This window comes from Rattus norvegicus, chromosome 4 (assembly GCF_021556685.1).
Source record: "Rattus norvegicus strain SHRSP/BbbUtx chromosome 4, alternate assembly SHRSP_T2T, whole genome shotgun sequence".
In the NCBI taxonomy this organism is placed as follows: Eukaryota; Metazoa; Chordata; class Mammalia; order Rodentia; family Muridae; genus Rattus; species Rattus norvegicus.
Genome location: NC_141537.1, coordinates 3,694,637 through 3,717,328, shown reverse-complemented (window position 1 = coordinate 3,717,328; position 22,692 = coordinate 3,694,637). Strand labels below are relative to the sequence as shown.

Below are 22,692 nucleotides of genomic sequence, written 5' to 3'. Positions count from 1 at the left end.
AAGAAAAGTTCTCCTTCGTCATAGTTTGGCTTAAGAGTTAGGGCTCACTGAATAGCAATTGTGATGCCAAAAGAATGAGACCATTGCCTGCATGGTGTTTACAGCAAGAAACCCAAGAGAACTGAATGTGGTACTCAGCTTACTTTCTGTTTTTCCTGTGTCTGTGATTCTAGCCCATAGTAACACCAACATTTTGAGTAATTCTTCCTATAGTTAGCCTAATCTGGAAAAGCCCCCATAGAAACACCTTCAGATTTGTCTCCAGAGTATTTCAAGAGCATGTTGAGTTGACTATCTGTATTATGCAGTCAATGAAGCACATGTGTTATATTGAATTGAATAACTACAATCCATGTGCTTGTAGAAATAAACTTGTTTATAATGCGTTGGCTGACTCACCAAAGCAATGGTTCTTTGAAATGAACTGTTTGTAAGTTTAGAGGGAAAGAACACAGTGTGCTGACCACCATCTGATTGACAATTTAGAGCAGCACTGCTCCAAATCAAAGGCACTTCATATTCTAAATGACACTCAGCAGGTTATATCTGATCTGTGTTAGCTTGCCATGCATAATTAGAAATAAAAAGAGATAGAAAGTTACTTAGTGGTAAAGTGCTTGGTGAGCAAGTCTGGAGACCTGTGTTGGACCCCTAAACCCTGTAAAGATGGAATGAGAACTGACTACATCAAGATGCCTTCTGATCTATACCTATGTAGCATGACATGTGCACCTACACACACACACACACACACACACACCATATACATTTACACACACACCATATACATTTACACACACACACCATATACATTTACACACACATATACACACCATACACACAGACACACAGACATACACATACAATAACAGTTGTAAATAAATAAAATTTAAAAAGTATTTCCTACTGATTTTTGTAATTCATGGATTATATATGCTACATGTGTAGAATAAAATAAAGGAGAAAGTTGGTTTGCTCAAGTTCTTGCCTTGCAAGGATGAAGACCAGAGATAATTCTCTCAGAACCTTCACAAAAAACAGAAGCTGGTCATATTGGTGTGTACTTACAATCCATTTGGTGGAAGTAGAGATAAACAGACCACAAAGCTCTCTGGCCAATCAGATTAATTTATATACCTTTTTCCGGGCCAGTAAAAGACACTGACTGTCCGCATAAGTAGGGGATAATTTTGGTGACACCTGAGAAAAGAGACACAGTTTCAGACGCTGGCTTCTGCATGCACAAATACCTATAGGCCTGCACATACAATCTGTGTGAAGAGAAAGAGATAGAAACGTGGACAGAGAAGAAGAACCTTAAATCAAATTTGCAATTGTTATCTCAGAGCTAAATATTCTCCTGTTGAGAACAAAAAATGTTCTAGTTACAGACATTTAAAGCATACAGTGGCATAGGTAGATCCCTCCATAAGGAGATAGTGCTTCTCAGCTAAACTCACAGCATCCTAAGGCATGAGCTTAAGGTACCTTTGGGGAGCTGACAGGCAGAGGAACTCAATTTTGAAGTCTGATCTTAGACGTAAAGAGCAATCTCTGGTACCCAGCAGTGCCCAATGACTCACATTTCATTTTGCTTAAAAAGGTGTTTATAAAATTTTTATCTGATTCTCTGTTTTACTATTGTGAAATATTAAATGCTAATAAATTATTCAACCCAACGGAAAATACTGCAAATATTCTGGAATTTTATTAAGTGACTCTTGACTGGCGGGTCATTTAAAGACTATTTATGAGCAGAACCCTCTCATAAAAACTTCCATTCATTTTTCTCCCCATATATGACCTTGTATTCTGGAATTTGAGCTGCAAATAAATATGCAAAGAATCAACATTTGGTAGTCAAGTGCTTTAAATATTTGGAGAAGAATGTGATCGAGATATAAAATCCCCCTATGGCAAGAAACAAGGGATCTGAGCAAAACCAGGGATCTGAGCAAATTTTGAAAAAACTCAAACTGTACGAGATGGTCTCCAAAATGTCCTTTACTCTTGATCCTTTTGGACATGGGTTGTGGTTAGGGAAGCTAGATGATAGCTAGGAATAGATGTCTAAGGAATTTCAGTCTCACTTAGGTGGGTCTGTTTTCATGAGAGGTTAGGGGGATGCCAGAGAGCAAGTAAAACTGGAAGACAAACCCAGCTCATTTTAAGGTTAGCTTTAAAGATGATATCAGTACATGAGTACATTTAGCCAAAGGTATTTGTTCACAGCCACAAAAGTATCAAATAGAGATACAATATACATACCATGGATTTCCCAATTTAGACTCATCCCTCCTATTTGTGGGTATTCATGAGGGAGGAACTTCATGTACAGATGAAAGCCACGGGCTTACCATCTTAATGTATGTAAGAGTCAGGGGCATATGGGGTTGCACAGGAATTCAAAAACAGAGTATACTAGTAATGATCTAAGAAAGCACTTCTGAGCCCACTCACCCACAAATCCATCTTCACCAATTTTCTCTGCCTCACCAATACAGGGTGATACTCTCACGCAAATCAAAATATTTACCCTCTTAACATGCTTGGACTCTATTCATTAGGAAACTCATTATTTTCTAATTTATTGTGATGGAAAACTTGCTTGATATTTTTTACAATTGTCAAAATTAAGGATTAAGTCTTTGCTCCCTCTGATTATAATAGTGTTCTCCACCCCCCCCCCCGGAACTGGGGACTGAACCCAGGGCTTTGCGCTTGCTAGGCAAGCGCCCTACCTCTGAGCTAAATCCCCAACCCATAGTGTTCTTAAATATGTACACAATAAATACCATACAGTACAGTTGATGCAAGTGCTTTCAGAGACCCTTCCGAGATTAACTGCCATCAAAGACACTGACCAGCTCTCTGTTTATTGAGATTGATCTTGTATCCAGAAGCCTAGTTTCTCTCTCTCTCTCTCTCTCTCTCTCTCTCTCTCTCTCTCTCTCTCTCTCTCTCTCTCTCTCTGTGTGTGTGTGTGTGTGTGTGTGTGTGTGTGTTTCTGTCTTTCTGTCTCCATCCCTCTCTCTGTCTCTCTGTCTCTCGGTATCTGTTTCCCTCTCTCCCTATCTGTCTCTGTTTCTGTCTGTCTCTGTTTCTCTCTCTCTCTCTCTCTCTCTCTCTCTCTCTCTCTCTGTGTGTGTGTGTGTGTGTGTATGTGTGTGTGTTATAAAGTGTCTAGGTGCATGTGCACATATGCTTACATGAATATGGAGATTAGAGGTCCAATTAAGCTATCATTCCACAGGAGCCATCCACCTTCTTCCTGAGACAGTCTCTCAGAAACATTAACACACCAAAATGGACTAGACAGGCTAACCAGGGATCTCCAAGAGTCCTTCTATCTCTGCCACTCCAACAATAAGTCAATGGTGTTCTCTACTCATTACAGGGAGAAAGCTGCATTCCAGAATAATTAAGAGCTAATTAGTCTCAGATGCTTCAGATTACACTGACCAAGTTGACCCTAAAATGGATGTCATGTCCAGGAACAGAAATGCTTGTTTCACATATGCACTTGGTGCAACACACAGAAATTCGAAAACTAGAGAACAAAAGTGTGAAGATAAGATTTTCTTTGTTAAGCACATAGGGAGCCAAAGGTTCATGAATGGATCTCAGTGCTGGAGACCATTTTAAAAACAAGGTATTCAGAGTGGGATCTATACTCCTAGGAGGGGCTCTCTTTCTTTGTGTCTCTTAAGTTCTGCTTTGCTAGGGAACTCACTCAACTTGTTGCCACCCCTCAGTAAGCTGATCTTCCATTGGTATGGGTTTTGTCATGCCACTTGTCTCTCTCAGTCGGCAAGGATTCAGGAAAATAGGATTCCTTTCTCCCTAGGGAATGAAAGCTAATGGATGTCTAATTCAATAGTTCTCATGTTGTAAAGTGCTGGTTACTAAAAAGCTATTTCAGAAGATTCAGTGGAGACATTTCCATCCACATTCCCCTGAGAAAACCTCCTTTTATGCCAAATCCTACAAGCTTAATTGGGTCTGTGGGTTTGCAGGTCAAAGGGGCTTCCTGGACTAGGTTCCACACTCAGTACTCAGAGCATCCATATTCCATTAAACGTTGTTTGACAAGCATCAGTCTGACATGTTTCTTGTTTTCAGTGCCCTTGACAATAAGCAATTTACCATATCTGGGCACAAGCTCAGGGGCAGCCTGTATTTTGCATTTTATTTCTTGTGTCTATTTGGAAGGCACTCTTCCTGCTGCAGTTCAGGTGCCATTATACGTGAGTAACGTGATGGTGAATTTTATTTGTCAACATGACAGAACATAGAATAACCTAGTAGATAAAGCTCTGGCAATGTCAGGAAAAAATTTCTACATCAGGTTAACTGAGATGGGATCCCAAACTAAATGTAGGTAGGAGACCTAACTAAAAGTAGGTAGGGACATTGACTTCCTGCTTTGACTTCCCTTCAGTAATGAACTTAACTGGGTGATATAATAAAAATGAGTACTTTCTCCCCTCAGATGTTTTTGGTCCAGATATTCTATCACAGTAATAAACAAAACTAAGACAGCAAGGAAGCTGATAGTGCCTGCACTGTCACAGTACTGAGAACTGAGCAAAGGCCTGGGGGATTTAAGAAAAGACACACCCTCAGCGTATTCATGTATTATAATGCCAAAACTTTACTGAGCTTCGCAGAATATATACCCCAAGCTCATCAGTTAGAGAATTCCAGGAAACACAGTGGAAAAACAAGGTGACACCATCAGGAGAAAAACAGGAACAAAACACAGGAACTTACTTAACAGTGTTACTGCTCAGCTGTTATTGCTCAGCGACCAAACTGAAAGGCCAAGATGTTCCTTTGTTAGGAAGAAAAGTTTTCACATCAATCAGCAAGACTCAAAAGGGGGCAAAGACTGAGGGATCCCTGGAGGGTCCAACAGAAACCTGGGAGTGGAACAAAGAAGATTAGTTCTTCCTGGCAAATTTAGAAGCAGAAAACAGCACAAGAAGTAGGACCAAGCTGTGAACCTCAAGAGGAGGATCCTGCTGGTGCCTCTGTTCCTCCACATCCAAGTTTGATATTATATTTAAAAGTTTACTGCTTGATGAATAAAGAATGATTCGCTTTTTTTCATAGGGTATGGTTTAATTTCTTAGTAGAAAAATTATTCAGGGAGTGAAGATATATGCTTCTTTCTATGATTTCATGTTGGTATGGACAGATGAGTATATAGAGGCCCCAAACACTGCAAATGGTGTTTGTCTGTTACTATCCTAAATGCATCTGTAGAGACACTCCCAGCATGGTTGTTGTGAGGGGTGTGGTCTGTGAAATATGATGATGACAGTAGGTCATAGCTCCTCTACCTTCTTTCTCTCCCTTCTTCTCCTCCCATACTCTTCTATCTCCTTCTCCCATTTGCCACTCTCTCCACTTGTCCCTTATATATTCCTCTCTCCCATCCCCCATTCTCTTCTATCCCCTCCTCTCAGCCATTCTCCTCTCATTTTCTGTCTTTCTTATTATTCTTCTCTCCTCTACACTTATGTTTTTTTCCTCTAGCCACTCATTTCTCTATTCTTCTCTTCCCTTTCTCTTCCACTCTACTTTACCCCACTGTGCATATCGTCTCTTCTTTGGGCTACCTCTCTCCCCTCAGCTCCAGGAACGTTTGGGAGGCAGTTGACTTTGAGGATTCTGTAAACATGGAGCCTGTATCCCCTCAGGCTCTGCAGATGAAGGCCTTGATAGGGTTTGATTTTTGACTAAATGAAGCCAATTATGTGAAGACAAATCCTACCACTTCAATTACCCCCTCAGAGGCATTATATTCATCAAACCACCTAGGTTAAGTAATATTGCTGTCATTTAATCCAGGTTTGGGGAGTCATTTTCGAAATAAGTGTTTTACCCAATGAAGAAAAAGCCAGGCTTCTAGTACATAGATAGGAATAGGTAGGATGCTGGGTTTGGTTTTTGTTTGTTTTTTTTGTTTTTTGTTTTTTTGTTTTTTTGTTTTTTTTTTTTATTTTGTGAATAGAAGTTGACAGTGTTGACATTTCAATTAGCTTTGTTTTACTTGAGGTAATTTTCACCCTCCTGTGGTTTTCTAATTACATCCTCAGTTGAGTTTGTTTTGCCTTTCAAGACCACTGGCTCTTGAAAGTCACTTACTGTTTTGTTGTTGTTGTTTGTTTGTTTTTTGTTTTGTTTTGTTGTTACTGTTCTTGTTGTAGTTGCTGTTGATATTGTTGTTTTCCTACACTGACAGGCTTGTTCAATAAACAGCATGCAGACTAGAGGGCAGCTGAACACAGCACAGTAAAATTACAATGCTAGAATTTTAATGTCAAAAGGTTAGGCACACCCGAAGGCATGGTGCATTCAACAGACCCCTCAGTTAGCAACTCCAAGAATTTTTTTCTCCTTCCCCTTTAGGCAATTTTCCCTATTAAGAAAACCACTTTGAGGAGTTCCTAGTTACATTTTTTGCCCATGGTCCTCAAGGCCCCTTGATAAGCCAGCTCTCTACCTATGTATTCACATAGAGCTGTGGGCAGAATGAATCCAAGCACCTGTCTGTTGTGTGCAGACAGCAAGACCTAACCTAAAAGCAGATAGTGAGTTTCCAATACTTCATCTTCAGCTCACATTTTCCATCTTGTCAAGAGGAAGATGATTCAGAAGTTGTCTTGTGACTTGGCACCTTGCTTTCCATCAGAACAGCATTACCAGCCTGAGTAATGCCACTAAGTCTGTTTTTTTTTTTTCTAATTATGATTAAACAAAACTTTTATTAACAATTCATCAATAACACAACACATTATTTAACATATTTTGTGAGTACCATTTAACATGTAAGAATCTCTGATCATTTACTGTGTGTAGATAATTTTATTTACTCACGCAAATGTTTCCTCAGAAAAATTTTTAAACAGAATTTTTTTTATTAACTTGAGTATTTCTCATATACATTTCTAGTGTTATTCCCTTTCCCATTTTCTGGGCAAACATCCCCCTAACCCCTCCCCCTCCCCAGCTTTATGGGTGTTCCCCTCCCAATCCTGCCCCCCACTGCTGCCCTCCCCCAAAAATCTAGTTCACTGGGGGTTCAGTCTTAGCAGGACCCAGGGCTTGCCCTTACACTGGTGATCTTACTAGGATATTCATTGCTACCTATGAGGTCAGAGTCCAGGTTCAGTCCATGTATAGTCTTTAGGTAGTGGCTTAGTCCCTGGAAGCTCTGGTTGCTTGGCGTTGTTGTTCATATGGGGTCTCGAGGCCCTTCAAACTCTTCCAGTTCTTTCTCTGATTCCTTCAATGGGGGTCCTATGCTCAGTTCAGTGGTATGCTGCTGGCATTCGCCTCTGTATTTGCTGAATTCTGGCTGTGTCTCTCAGGAGTGATCTATATCCAGCTCCTGTAGGCCTGCACATCTTGCTTCATCCATCTTGTCTAATTGGATGGCTGTATATGTATGGGCCTCATGTGGGGCAGGCTCTGAATGGGTGTTCCTTCTGTGTCTGTTTTAATCTTTGCCTCTCTATTCCCTGCCAAGGGTATTTTTGTTCCCCTTTTAAAGAAGGAGTGAAGCATTCACATTTTGATCATCTGTCTTGAGTTTCATTTGTTCTAGGCATCTAGGGTAATTCAAGCATTTGGGCTAATAGCCACTTATCAATGAGTGCATACCATGTGTGCTTTTCTGTGATTGGGTTACCTCACTCAGGATGATAGTTTCCAGTTCCAAACATGTGCCTATGAATTTCATAAAGTCATTGTTTTTGATAGCTGAGTAATATTCCATTGTGTAGATGTACCACATTTTCTGTATCCATTCCTCTGTTGAAGGGCATCTGGGTTCTTTCCATTTTCTGGCTATTATAAATAAGGCTGCGATGAACATAGTGGAGCACGTGCATTTTTTATATGTTGGGGAATCTTTTGGGTATATGCCCAAGAGAGGTATAGCTGGATCCTCAGGCAGTACAATGTCCAATTTTCTGAGGAACCTCCAGACTGATTTCCAGAATGATTGTACCAGTCTGCAATCCCACCAACAAAGGATTAGTGTTCCTCTTTCTCTGCATCCTCGCCAGCATCTGCTGTCACCTGAGTTTTTGATCTTAGCCATTCTCACTGGTGTGAGGTGAAATCTCAGGGTTGTTTTGATTTGCATTTCCCTTATGACTAAAAATGTTGAACATTTCTTTAGGTGTTTCTCAGCCATTTGGCATTCCTCAGCTGTGAATTCTTTGTTTAGCTCTGAACTCCATTTTTTAATAGGGTTATTTGTCACCCTGCAGTCTAACTTCTTGAGTTCTTTGTATATTTTGGATATAAGGCCTCTATCTGTTGTAGGATTGGTAAAGATCTTTTCCCAATCTGTTGGTTGCTATTTTGTCCTAACCACAGTGTCCTTTGTCTTACAAAAGCTTTGCAGTTTTATGAGATCCCATTTGTCGATTCTTGATCTTAGAGCATAAGCCATTGGTGTTTTGTTCAGGAAATTTTTTCCAGTGCCCATGTGTTAGAGATGCTGCCCTAGTTTTTCTTCTATTAGTTTGAGTGTATCTGGTTTGATGTGGAGGTCCTTGATCCACTTGGACTTAAGCTTTGTACAGGGTGATAAGCATGGATCGATCTGCATTCTTCTACATGTTGACCTCCAGTTGAACCAGCACCATTTGCTGAAAATGCTCTTTTTTCCATTGGATGGTTTTGGCTTCTTTGTCAAAATTCAGGTGCCCATAAGTATGTGGGTTCATTTCTGGGTCTTCAATTCTATTCCATTGGTCTATCTGCCTGTCTCTGTACCAATAACATGCAGTTTTTATCACTATTGCTCTGTAATACTGCTTGAGTTCAAGGATAGTGATTCCTCCTTTAGTCCTTTTATTGTTGAGGATAATTTTAGCTATCGTGGGTTTTTTGTTATTACAGATGAATTTGCAAATTGTTCTGTCTAACTCTTTGAAGAATTGGATTGGTATTTTGTTGGGGATTGCATAGATCGCTTTTGGTTAAATGGCCATTTTTACAATGTTAATACTGCCAATCCATGAGCATAGGAGATATTTCCATCTTCTGAGGTCTTCTTCAATTTCTTTCTTCAGAGTCTTGAAGTTCTTATTGTACAGATCTTTTACTTGCTTGGTTAAAGTCACACCGAGGTACTTTATATTGTTTGGGTCTATAATGAAGGGTGTCGTTTCCCTAATTTCTTTCTCGGTTTGTTTCTTTTTTGTGTAGAGGAAGGCTACTGATTTATTTGAGTTAATTTTATACCCCGCCACTTTGCTGAAGTTGTTTATCAGCTTTAGCAGTTCTCTGGTGGAACTTTTGGGGTCACTTAAATATATTATCATATCATCTGCAAATAGTGATATTTTGACTTCTTTTTTACCAATCTGTATCCCCTTGATTTCCTTTTGTTTTCTGATTGCTCTGCCTAGAACTTCAAGACTATATTGAATAAGTAGGTAGAGAATTGGCAGCCTAGTTTAGTCCCTGATTTTAGTTGGATTGCTTCATGTTTCTCTCCATTTAGTTTAATGTTAGCAACTGGTTTGCTCTATATGGCTTTTACTATGTTTAGGTATGGGCCTTGAATTCCTATTCTTTCCAGGGCTTTTATCATGAGGGGTGTTGAATTTTGTCAAAACCTTTCTCGGTGTCTAATGAAATGATCATGTGGTTTTGTTCTTTCATTTTGTTTATATAATGGATCACGTTGATGGTTTTCCATATATTAAACCATCCCTGCATGCCTTGGATGAAGCCTACTTTATCATGGTGGATGATTGTTTTGATGTGCTCTTGGATTCGGTTTGTCAGATTTTTAATGAGTATTTTTGCATCGATATTCATAGGGGAAATTGGTCTGAAGTTCTTCTTCGTTGTTGGGTCTTCGTGTGGTTTAGGTATAAGAGTAATTGTGGCTTCATAGAAGGAATTCGGTAGTGCTCCATCTGTTTCAATTTTGTGGAATAGTTTGGACAATATTGGTATGAGGCCTTCTATGAAGGTCTGATAGAATTCTGCACTAAACCCGTCTGGACCTGGGTTCTTTTTGGTTGGGAGACCTTTAATGACTGCTTCTATTTCCTTAGGAGTTATGGGGTTGTTTAACTGGTTTATCTGTTCCTGATTTAACTTCGGTACCTGGTATTTGTCTAGGAAATTGTCCATTTCCTGCAGATTTTTGAGTTTTGTTGAATATAGGCTTTTATAGTAAGATCTGATGTCAGAAACAGCAGAACAAAGTAACACTAGAGATAATCTGATGGCGAGAGGCAAGCGGAGGAACCCAGGCAACAGAAACCAAGACTACATGGCATCATCAGAGTCCAATTCTCCCACCAAAGCAAACACAGAATATCCAAACACACCGGAAAAGCAAGATATAGTTTCAAAACCATTTTTGATCATGATGCTGGAGGACTTCAAGAAAGATATGAAGAACTCATTAGAGAAACACAGGAAAACATAAATAAACAAGTAGAAGCCCATAGACAGGAGTCACAAAAATCCCTGAAAGAATTCCAGGAAAACATAAATAAACAAGTAGAAGCCCATAGAGAGGAGTCACAAAAATCCCTGAAAGAATTCCAGGAAAACACAATCAAACAGTTGAAGGAATTAAAAATGGATATAGAAGCAATCAAGAAAGAACACATGGAAACAACCCTGGATATAGAAAACCAAAAGAAGAGACAAGGAGCTGTAGATATGAGCTTCACCAACAGAATACAAGAGATAGAAGAGAGAATCTCAGGAGTAGAAGATTCCATAGAAATCATTGACTCAACTGTCAAAGATAATGTAAAGCAGAAAAAGCTACTGGTCCAAAACATAGAGGAAATCCAGGACTCAATGAGAAGATCAAACCTAAGGATAATAGGTATAGGAGAGAGTGAAGACTCCAAGCTCAAAGGACCAGTAAATATCTTCAACAAAATCATAGAAGAAAACTTCCCTAACCTAAAAAAAAGAGATACCCATAGGCATACAAGAAGCCTACAGAACTCCAAATAGATTGGACCAGAAAAGCAACACCTCCCGTCACATAATAGTCAAAACACCAAACGCACAAAATAAAGAAAGAATAATAAAAGCAGTAAGGGAAAAAGGTCAAGTAACATATAAAGGCAGACCTATCAGAATCACACCAGACTTTTCTCCAGAAACTATGAAAGCTGCTAAGTCTGTTAAGGAAACCACTTCATGCCAATGCTTTACACCCATTTCAACCATTTTTCTCCAAAATATCTTTCATAATTTTGAAGAAGGTATCTCAGTGACAAATTGAACAAATCCCTTCACCTCCAATAACTTGAAAACTCACATCCCTATCCTGACCCGTCCAGCAGGCTCAGTTATTCAGCGTCCCAAAGAGGTGCTACCTGAGGGTCAAGGGGAGGGAGAAAAGAAGGAGACCAAGCAAGGTTCTGTTGTTAAGGTCTCATTTAATGGGGCAAGCGTTACAGGTTTTAAGGCTTTCAGATAGGGGGAGTGACTTTTGTGAAACACAAAGGAGGGAAGGGTGAGGGTATTCTTGGCAGCGATAGCAGGAAGCAAAAAGTCATCTGGTGGAGACATCTGGTATTTGCTTGAAGACATCTGTTGTTTGCTCAGGTTGAAACATCCTGTGACTCTTCCCGGAATCTTCCTGTGCCATCAGTTCGTCGGAAAGGCTTTTATCCAACAATCTCATAATCTTGTAGCAGCCATCTTAGGGCTGAGCGTTCTGTGACTGCACAGCTCAGAATGGCTCCCCACACTACCCCTTCAAAGAAACCATCTCCTCTACTGCACCAGAATGAAGAAAAACCAGAAACATATCTATCTTATCACAGTGAGACCAAGAACCAGGTTGCTAACTCAACTTAAGTGAAATGTCTCTGAAAGCATGACTTGGAAGTAATCTATATAAATGAGCCCATTGATGAGTACTGTGCACAACAGCTGAAGGAATTGTAGGCAAAGACTTTGATGTCAGTTACCAATGAAAGACGAGATCTTCCAGAAGATGAAGAGGAAAGGAAGAAAGAGGAAGAGAAAAAGACAAAATTTGAGAACCTCTGCAAAATTAAAAAATATATTTTGGAGGAAATCGTTGAAAAGGTGGTTGTGTCAAATCGATTGGTGGGATCACCGTGCTGCATTGTCACAAGTACAGATGGGTGAACAACAAACATGGAGAGAATCATGAAAGCTCAAGCCCTCAGAGACAACTCAACAATGGGCAGTAAAGAAACACCCTGATAAACCCTGATCACTCCATACTGAAACCTTAAGTTAAAAGGCAGAGGCTGACAAGAATGACAACTCTGTGAAGGATCTGGTCATTCTGCTGTATGAAACTTCACTTCTGTCTTTTGGCTTCAGTCCAGAACATCCCCAGACCCATGCTAACAGGAACAAGAGGACGATCAAGCATGGTCTAGGTATTGAAGAGGATGTGGGTGATACCAGTGCTGCTATAAGTGAATAACTGCCACCCCCGGAGGGAGATGACAACATATCACAGATGAAAGAAGTAGACTAGGCTTCACAAGAACTATGTTTCTGATGTGTACTTTCAATCCCACTGATAATATATTTTTCATGGTTTTTGTTTATTTTTGTTAACATTTAAAACATCTATGTGGCATGAAAATTAAAGGGAAGATAGAACTTCTACATGTGATACTATAGGTGTGACTTAAGAGGTTGATAGAACATTTGTTGTAAGACATAATGTAACCTACTGTTAATGTTAACTTTTTGGTCAAAAGTGTTTAGCTGTTGGGCTGGACTCCTTAGTAGACCAAATTAAGATGGCTTAAGTTTCATCTTAAGGTTTTTTTTTTTTTCATTTCATGTAGTTAATTCTGCATGTACTAGTCTACGAAGTAAACACAAATTAAAACAGCTTGACAGAAGAATTCCCCCAAGTGGCTTGTTTCCTAAAGTATCAAGAACAAAACTGTAAGTTTCCCTAGGTCTTGTAACTCAGCAAGGCTTGTGAATCAAAATAAGTTTGTTCCCAATCACATTCTACTTTAAAAGGTAAATATGGAAGAGAGAAAAATAAAAATATAAAAATCTCACCCACCCATCACAATTCAACTTGTAATCTTTAGAAAAAGCAGGTAATCTTTAGAAAATGCAAGTATTTGGATATCATTTTGATATTATTTTCCTTGAAATAAAAATGAAACAAATGAATTTGACAACTATGTTACTGAAACATTACTATGAAAAATAAATTATTCATGAGCATAAAAAAACATGAAGGTGCTAATTCTTTAATCACAGGCAATAATGCCTTCTTTTGCATTGATAAAACATTTGTGGAAGCCTTAATGTGCCAGCTTACTAGGTAAGAAAAGGAATCTTGTATAGCCATGCTAGTGTTTCTTCTTAGGAGAAAGATACAGTTTGTGGGCTCCAAAGCCCCAGAAGCGTCTCTATATTTGTAGCTGCCCAGAGGGCATCTGCTTTTGCTTCTTTGGCAAACCAGTAGTGTCCTTGGTTTTTCTTAACTACCTGTGACCATAAGACATTATAGGAAGCTCTGTTGTTCATCTTCCTGAAAGACCCTCAGAATGAGGAGACTCTCACTCCAATCCTGAGGACACACAGCAGCCCACGCACACACAGGACTCATGTCTCGATGTAAAAGCAAGAGGTTTATTCGTAGGCAAATGGTTGGAACTGGAAAATATCATTCTGAGTGAGCTAACCCAATCACAGAAAGACATACATGGTATGCATTTATTGATAAGTGGCTATTAGCCCAAATGCTTGAATTACCCTAGATGCCTAGAATACATGAAACTCAAGATGGATGATCAAAATGTGAATGTTTCACGCCTTCTTTAAAAGGGGAACAAGAATACCCTTGGCAGGGAAGAGAGAGGCAAAGATTAAAACAGAGACTGAAGGAACACCCATTCAGAGCCTGCCCCACATGTGGCCCATACATATACAGCCACCCAATTAGACAAGATGGATGAAGCAAAGAAGTGCAGACCGACAGGAGCCGGATGTCGATCGCTCCTGAGAGACACAGCCAGAATACAGCAAATACAGAGGCGAATGCCAGCAGCAAACCACTGAACTGAGAATAGGTCCCCTATTGAAGGAATCAGAGAAAGAACTGGAAGAGCTTGAAGGGGCTCGAGACCCCATATGTACAACAATGCCAAGCAACCAGAGCTTCCAGGGACTAAGCCACTACCTAAAGACTATACATGGACTGACCCTGGACTCTGACCACATAGGTAGCAATGAACATCTTAGTAAGAGCACCAGTGGAAGGGGAAGCCCTGGGTCCTGCTAAGACTGAACCCCCAGTGAACTAGACTGTTGGGGGGAGGGCGGCAATGGGGGGAGGGTTGGGAGGGGAATACCAATAAGGGAGGGGAGGGGGGAGGGGGGAGGGGGATTTTTGCCCGGAAACCGGGAAAGGGAATAACACTCGAAATGTATATAAGAAATACTCAAGTTAATAAAAAAAAGAAAAAAGAAAAAAGAAAAAAGAAAAAGAAAAAGAAAAGAGGTTTATTCGGGATACCAGTGCACTGGGGTTTGACAAGGTCCTCCCGCAGGAAGGATGTAAAGAACCCTGAACAGCAGAAATATACAGTGTATATAGTCACTACAAGGTCACACATCTTCATTAGCTTAGCTATTCCAGTATTTGACAAATGTGTTCTGTCCGGTAGCACAATCTATACCATCTGTGCTTGTAGGTGGCTAGCTTCCTGGGGAGTAGGTGTGAATGTACTCCCTGTGCTTCCTGGTCTATTGTCTAACTACTAGCTAAGGAGAGGCCAACTTAATTTTTTTTTTTGGTTCTTTTTTTTTTCGGAGCTGGGGACCGAACCCAGGGCCTTGCGCTTCCTAGGTAAGCGCTCTACCACTGAGCTAAATCCCCAGCCCCCAATTTTTTTTTACTCTTAAAGAATGTCACTGATTCTTCCCTAGTCCTTTTGATCGACTTGACTTCTCCCTCCACTCCTTCCTATATGCTTCCTCTATTTTTCATACTTTTCCCATTGACAACCACCAGCTGTGATGGTTGATGTGACATTTAAAATTAATGTAAAAGCTAAGGAATGGGTTAGTGGGATCTGGAGAGATGGCTCAGGAATTAAGAGATCCTATTTTCTTACAAAGACCTAAGTTAGGTTCCTAGCTTCCATGTTGGTCGGCTTCAAAGTACTTTGCAAGCTCCAGAGGTTAGGAAGTCTCCTTCTGGCCTCCATGAAAATCAACACACACACACACACACACACACACACACTCTCTCTCTCTCTCTCTCTCTCTCTCTCTCTCTCTCTCTCCTCCCTTCCTCACTGTGCACACATACATGCACACCTTCACAGGCACTGAAACATATGCACTCACAAAAATAATTAAAAGTTGTGGGGTTTTGTTGTTCTTATTGTTGTTGGTTTTGTCCTTTTTGTTTTTTTGTTTGTTTGTTTGTTTTTGTTTGTTTGTTTTGTATTTTTAGTAGAGTTAGGAACACTGAGGAAGATAGCCATGAGGACTCTGAACTAACTACAATAAACTGGATAGACAATGAGCTTAGCTCCTCCTTTCTCCCAAGAAGACTTTTCTTAATGAGTCATCACTGCCCTTATTCCTAATATATGTCTCAAATTTGTGGAAAGTTTCACCTTTATGCACAGTTCTGCATCTGTATATCATATGTCAAAATGTAATAGACTAAACTCTGTGTAAAGATGGCTTCTAAAGTAGCCTCTGCCTATTCAAGGAAGTAGAATACTCCAGGGGTGTAAAGAAGAGATGTAGTAGACTAAAATATATCCAGATACTAGGTACAGCAACTTGCCATACTGTTCTGCTGGCTCCACAGTGCCTTCTGTATGGTTTAATTTCTGCTTTACTGTCTTGCATATGCTAAATCATAAACTCTGACTGTTAGCTAACTCTACCTTAGCCCAAAGGAAACTGGTGATCTTGGTAGGATCAGAAAGAACATAGGAGAGGCCTCTTATTCATGACAGGAGAAACCTGGAGATACACAAAGGGAGAATGAGGTTGAAGAGAGACGCACCTCCTTGTGCTATCAGGAACAAGGTGCTGCTCAGAAATTTGAACAGTGATTAAGTACATTTCTAGGATCCAGGCATTACATAGCTCAATATCCTGGTCTGGTCATATGCTAAACAGAGAAAGAGAGCAATGTCAAGTAAGAAGTACTTTCTCAGCTCATGGCTGTTCATGTGGACATCTCTCCCAAAGAATGTCTAAAGGCTGCAGAGCACATCACGTTAGTAAATATAATATAATAATAACAACAAGAACAAGAACAACAACCACAATAAAAACAACAACAGCACCAGCAGCAGCAGCAATATAGCTTCCGCAATCTTTGCCTACCTGAATACTACCCTGTGCATCTCTTTCTCCCTTCCTCTATGTCTGTACATTTGTGTGTGAATGTAAAGTTCCAACATCTTAGGAACTGCACTGTAGAGTCTCACTCTCGATTAACATTCCACTTCCTACATACTCAACCATCTCCCAAGATCTCTTGAAGTTGGAGAAGGAAAATACTTCCTTTAGGATCCTGTGACTCTCCTCTTTCTTCCTCACCTTGGAAATCATCAAGATCTCGATTACCATTACCATACAGTTAGTTACTGCTGTACTGTTCTCAGATCAGGATTCTGCCATCTATTAATAACTTTTTTATGTGAGTGAAGGGAACTAAACTCAAGTCCTCTGCAAGAGCATCAAGTATTCATAACTGTTGAGCCGTATATCCAGGCCTTATTGAAGCTCCACTATGGGTCTTTTTTTTTTTTTTTTTTTTTTTTGGAGCTGGGGACCAAACCCAGGGCCTTGCGCTTCCTAGGTAAGCACTCTACCACTGAGCTAAATCCCCAGCCCCTCCACTATGGGTCTTAAAGGAAAGTTTCATCTGTATTTGTGTTATTTTCTGTCTGTTGTTTTCCAGCTCTATCGTGTCTTGAAGTCTTTTCTTCAAACAAACCTCATTCCCAAAAGTATATAATCTTTCCTTTCCATAAACTCCATTATCACATTTAATAGTCACCACTATTATGTTTTCAACTCCTATGTGCTGAAATCTTAAGTATTTTTGCATAAGATTGTTACATGACCATTTTCTCAGAAAATCTGAATTTTCCAAGACAAGTGAAGGCATAGTTAGAAGGTAAAGAAAAAGCCAAATACATAAAAGAAAACTAAAAGACTGAGAACCACCAAAAAGAATCTATTCATGATCTCCCAGACTAAACTGACTGTAAAAAATACTTGAAGGTACTGAAGTCATGATTATATTATTCTGGCTGACAGGTCTGTCTCTAACTTCAAGCTCATGACAGACACTGAGGCTAATGTTCTTTGAGACAAGAGAGTTATCAGAAGAGTTGCTAATACTATATTTATACACACAGTTGATGGATGGAAGGAAAGATATTCTAACACCTATTTACACAAACTTTACAAAACACACAAAATTGAAGGATGGGAGAAAACATATTTTAGCCCATTCTTTATTCTTTCTTCCAAAGTTTATTCATCCCAGCAAAATCTTTAAGCAGTATAAAAGTAAAATTAGTGATTAGTTTACTTTTCTTCAAATGAATGATTATTAAAAAGACAGCATGTTCTTCAATACCTTTACAAGAATAGCATTGTACAGTACAGGCAAAGAAAACAAATTATTCCAAAATTTACATTTCTAAATAAGCAACTTGGTCTAGATTAACAAAACATAAACAAGCCAGATCTTTTTCTGAGCCTGTTTCCCTTAACTGGCAGGCAAAAATATGGTTATAAAGAAAGAAGTTATTACTTGATCATTTATCATTAAAAATAATCTTGTAAGAAACTTAGAATAACAAATATAAACTTTTATACAAAAGTGAACCATGTGTATCTTAAATTATCAAAATGCATTACTAATCATAAATTCTTAAAAATTTTATCACGAAGCTGAGGGCAAAAAAAAAGGGTATAACAAAAAAAAAAACTATCACCAGTTCAAACTCTGGGAGAATTCTCTCAGCTAGTGTTCCCATTGTTCTTGTTTCCTGATCATGAAAGGTTCCCAGCTAAAATAATAAATGTGTACCTTTCTGAACTGCAAAATGTTCCTTAAGGTTTTTTTTTCTTTAGAGCCAGTAGTAAAAATATCTCAACCTAGCTTTTCTAACAACTTCTTTTTTTCCCAAATGTTTTCTAAGAGTGCTGGTTATTGCTGACAATCTATATCTGTAAGTTCTTCTCTAAGGTAATGATTGAAAAATTAATCCGCTCCAACAACAATGCCTGAAAGAGATCAAACTTTATTATTGTGAGTGCCAGAAATACTGCTCAGTAAGGGACTGTAAACTGTCTTAAAATTTACATATGATTCCAGATTAGTAGGGATGTAAGGGAAGCAAACAGAACTGAACTCCTTAACAGACTGGGGTTTTCAGGACACATAGTCCATGGAGTTGTACCATACCAAGGCTCTAAAATGTATTTGAAGTACCCTGTGGGCTGCATTCCTTGAGTTCTCTTTCCTCCTGCATGACTCTCACAGGAAAATCCATTGAGTTATCATCAATTACCTTTACAGTGTGGGAAGGTGAGTTGTGTTTACTGCTCAAATTTTTGGTTTTCTGTATTTTAAAAAGGTTATAAATACACATGACTTGTTTACTTTTTGTCATTTCATTTGTCTTTGAGACAGGATCTTACATCTTGTCCTTGAACTCAGTGAATATCTGAGAATGACCTTGAGTCCTGATCCTCCTCTTCCCAGATGTTAGGAACACAGACATATTCTATCAAAGCCACTTAAGAATTTTAACCCCCTTTCCCCCCAAGTGTTGTTACTGCACTCAGAGGTTTGTTCATGATAGGCAAAAACATTACCACTGTGTGTGTGTGTGTGTGTGTGTGTGTGTGTGTGTGTGTGTGGTTTCAGTTATGAAAGAAGTGCATTAATTGAAAAACATCATTCTCCCAAATTTACAATTAACTTAGACAATGTTCTATTGCTGCGAAGAGATGCCATGCCCATAGCAACTCTTACAAAGTAAAACATTTAATTAGGGCTGTATTATAGTTTCAGAGGTTTGATGTTTTATGCTGATGACAGAAATCATGGTGCTGCATAGGTAAATATGGTGCTGGAGAAGAAGTTGAGAGTTCTACGTGCAGAATCACAGGGTGCAGAAAGAAAGGGAGAACTACTGGCGATAGTTTAAGCATCTGAAATCCCAAATCCCATCTACAATCACACATTCTCTCCAGCAAGGCCATATCTCCTGTAACAAGGCCATGCCCACTACTGCCTGTTGTGTAGTACTCCTCAAAAATGACCAAACTTTCAAAACTAGGAACCTACAATAGCCATTAATATTGCAAACACCAAACCAATATACACAGTTTGTATCATGCTAAATAGTGTCTTTTTAAACAAAAAGTTAACTCTAGAATACAGGCTAGAGAGATGGTTTGGTAGGTAAAAATAATCTGATGGTTTTGCAGATGACACGAGCTTGGTTCCAACCACTCCAAGACAGGACTGTTCACAAGTGTAACTCCAGCTACAGGGAATCCAAAGTCTTTTTCTGGTCTTCCCTTCAAACATACACTCAAAGGCATGCACACACACACACACACACACACACACACACACACAAATGAAGTTATGTGTGCAAGCACAGTAATAATAAAAGACAAAGATGTTCTAACTCCATAAAGAACTGAAAAACTTGTATATGAATGCACTAAGAAACAAAAGCAGAAAGACCAGTTAAAAGACAATAATATACAATATGGAATATGGCTGAATTCTTAAAGTATGATTGTATGAGGTCCTGAAATTCAATTGTAAGAACACATGTGACAATGTCTGGTATGGTTGCATTGCTTTGTAATCCAAGAACTTGGAAGGAAAAGAAAGGAAGATCCCTGAAGCTTGCTGACCACTCTATCCTAATTATGAAGTTCCAGACCAATGAAAGACATTATCTCTCTCTCTTTTTCCTTTTATTTTCTCTTGCCTATGCACACATATACATGAGCATGGACATATTTTAAGAAGAAAAGTTGTGGCTCTCAGAGTAGGACCTCAGAGCCTGTATGTTGTGCCAGTTTCTAAAAAACTCTATTTAAAGATGTATGTAATGCATGCCCTTCCAAATACAGCTTGACTTGTATGAATGATGAAGGTAAAATGTGCACCAGGAAGAAAGATCATGTCTCAGTGGTATTCATTGTTGACTGTTCATGAAATTCCTGCATGTTGCTCTGTGGCTGTGTGTGTGTTTGTGTGTTTGGGTGTTTGTGTGTGTGTGTGTGTGTGTGTGTGTGTGTGTGTGTTTGTTTTGAGCACTAACATGTATTTGCATAAATGGGTGAGGAGTACACATGCATGTGGAAAACAAAGGTTAAAATCATGTCTCCTTCCATATCTCTTTGTCTTGTTTTTTAAGTCTTTCAGTGAACCTGTTATCATCTAGGCACTTTCAAAGAGCTCTAGGTAGCCTCAAGAAAGCTCTGCCTAGAGTACTAATGGATCTGAATCTCATCAATTTGAAAATCTCCCTGGTGATTCTCATGCAGGCAGTATTTGAGTCCCACTGTTACTGAACAGCAAAAGATCTACACCTTTCAGATAAAATCATAGAATTTGCTCACTCTTTGCCCAAGCCCGGCTGCTCACTCCAGCTGTACATCAGGTCCTGAGTCTTGGCTAGCAGTAAGCTGGCCAGAGTGCAAGTATTAAATCCTCCAAACAGTAGACAAAGCTGCCAGTGTGGCCAGATCATAAAAGCATACACAATCACCTCCAAGTGAATTCAAAACCTTAAGAATAGGAAACTTAAATCCTGAAAACTTTCACATTCATTTTTCTTTTTTTTTCTTCATTTTTGTTCTTTAGATTCTCTTTGTTACCATATTTTCCTTTTCTAAATGCACTCAGTCCTGGGAAAATAGAAATGGGGGCACCCAGAAAATCAGTAAAGCTCCTTAGACTCATACTTTCTCTTATTCAGAAATCCAAAGCAACTTGTCGTTAATTGCTGCTTCCAAAGAACTCATTGGGCATTTTCAGTTGCTCAGGTTATACTGTCATGAGGAGCACAGATTGAAGAATAATAGCAAAAATTTTCCTGTAGGACTAAAGAGTGCTCAGTCAGTAAATTGCTTGCAACACAAGCACAGGGACCTGATTACAAACACGAGAAGTCACACAAAATTCATATATAAGAGTCACACATGCTTCTATGCCCAGGACTGCTGGGATAGGCATGAGGATTTCTGGGTCTCATTGGCTAACCATCCTAGCTTGGAGCTCTCTTGTCAAGGTCAAATCAAGTGAGAGACACTATTCCAAAAACAATGTGGATGGTGTCTGAACAGCGACACATGAGTTTGATGTCTGACCTACATAACAATTCATGTGCAGACACACACACAAACACACACACACACACACACACACACACACACACACACAGAGAGAGAGAGAGAGAGAGAGAGAGAAACAAATTCACAAAATTTTTTCTTTAAATACATAGAAACAAACGCAAGAGAAAAGAAAATCAGAAAAAAGTTCCCGAAGGACAGAAAAATTGTTATGACTTACCCTAATTATTTTCAAATGCTACCAAAACTTGTAAATATGACAGTGATAATGCATTTTCTAGTGAAATCAATTTTACTGCCAAACCGTTCTGAAGACCAACTGACCTGTTGCCAAATTGTTCTCTGAAAACTGGCTCATTCCTATTCATCACTGTCCTCCTTCCTTTTTATTAAGCCCAAATCCTTTCTTTCAATCTCAAGACCTAGCTTAAACCTAATATACCTCTTGCAGTCAGATCACTGTGGTTCCTATATACCTCCCTGCTGAATTTTCTCAGAAACTTCAATGCTCTTCTCCATCAGTTTGTGTCTCTGAATCAACTCTTGTTTGGTTTGCCCCAGTGCTGCTGCACTAATGCCATGCCCCTGCTAACTTCTTCAGGTTGCTTCAACTAGCTCTTTTGTATATTTCACAGGTTGGACACCATCAATAAGTATTGAATGAAGCAGAGAAAATTCGGAGTAATATCTTTTGAAGGCCATTCTAGTCATTTGTGAACTCAGTGCATCCGCACTTCAACATAGTGAAAAACGGAGCTCTGGCATTTTAGGGGAGCAGGTCCTACAGAGTGAACATAAAGAAACTGTATTCCAAAGGTACTGGCTATATGGAGAGAAAGTGGATAACAGCGGCCTCTGCATAGTTTCCCCTGGGACCCACAAATGCTTCATCCCACAATCCTCAAACCTGCCTCATATCAACAAGGAGGGGAGGGACTCAGACAAGTGGAAGCACCAGATTGATCTGTGACTGCTTATGAAGGCCACATGGATAAGGGCAGAGAGATCCCTGCTAGGCATAAACACAAATTCATAGCTGGGTGGTGTTGGTTGTTCTTTTAGCAGAAAATAGACTTGTTTGGAAGATGTACCTACTCAAACCATGCCTGGGACCTGGGCAGTATTTTGGTTGCATTCCTGTAGCTGCAGTCCCTGACTGACTCCCTGAGTATGTGAGTGCAGAAAGGCCTGTGCAGCAGTACAATCTCTGTTCCTTGTCCTGGATACTTTAGGACGAGCAGCTAAAGTCTCCCACTGCTTTGACTTCCTGCACCATGGTTGGCTATACTTTCA

The 22,692-nt window shown here is 39.5% G+C and overlaps 1 long non-coding RNA gene across 2 annotated transcripts in view; it reads right to left on the bottom strand.

The window, feature by feature from the left end:
• The window catches only part of LOC147994640 (uncharacterized), a 148,049-nt gene that overhangs the window by 13,895 nt on the left and 111,462 nt on the right, over nucleotides 1–22,692 (bottom strand). The window contains exons 3-4 of one of the 2 annotated variants that reach the window (XR_015686273.1): nucleotides 4,774–4,922; nucleotides 1,069–1,200 (exon numbers count right to left, since the gene is read on the bottom strand). This is a non-coding gene — a long non-coding RNA (uncharacterized LOC147994640). The remainder of the gene's footprint in view (nucleotides 1–1,068; nucleotides 1,201–4,773; nucleotides 4,923–22,692) is intronic. The other variant, XR_015686274.1, reaches the window with a different exon arrangement.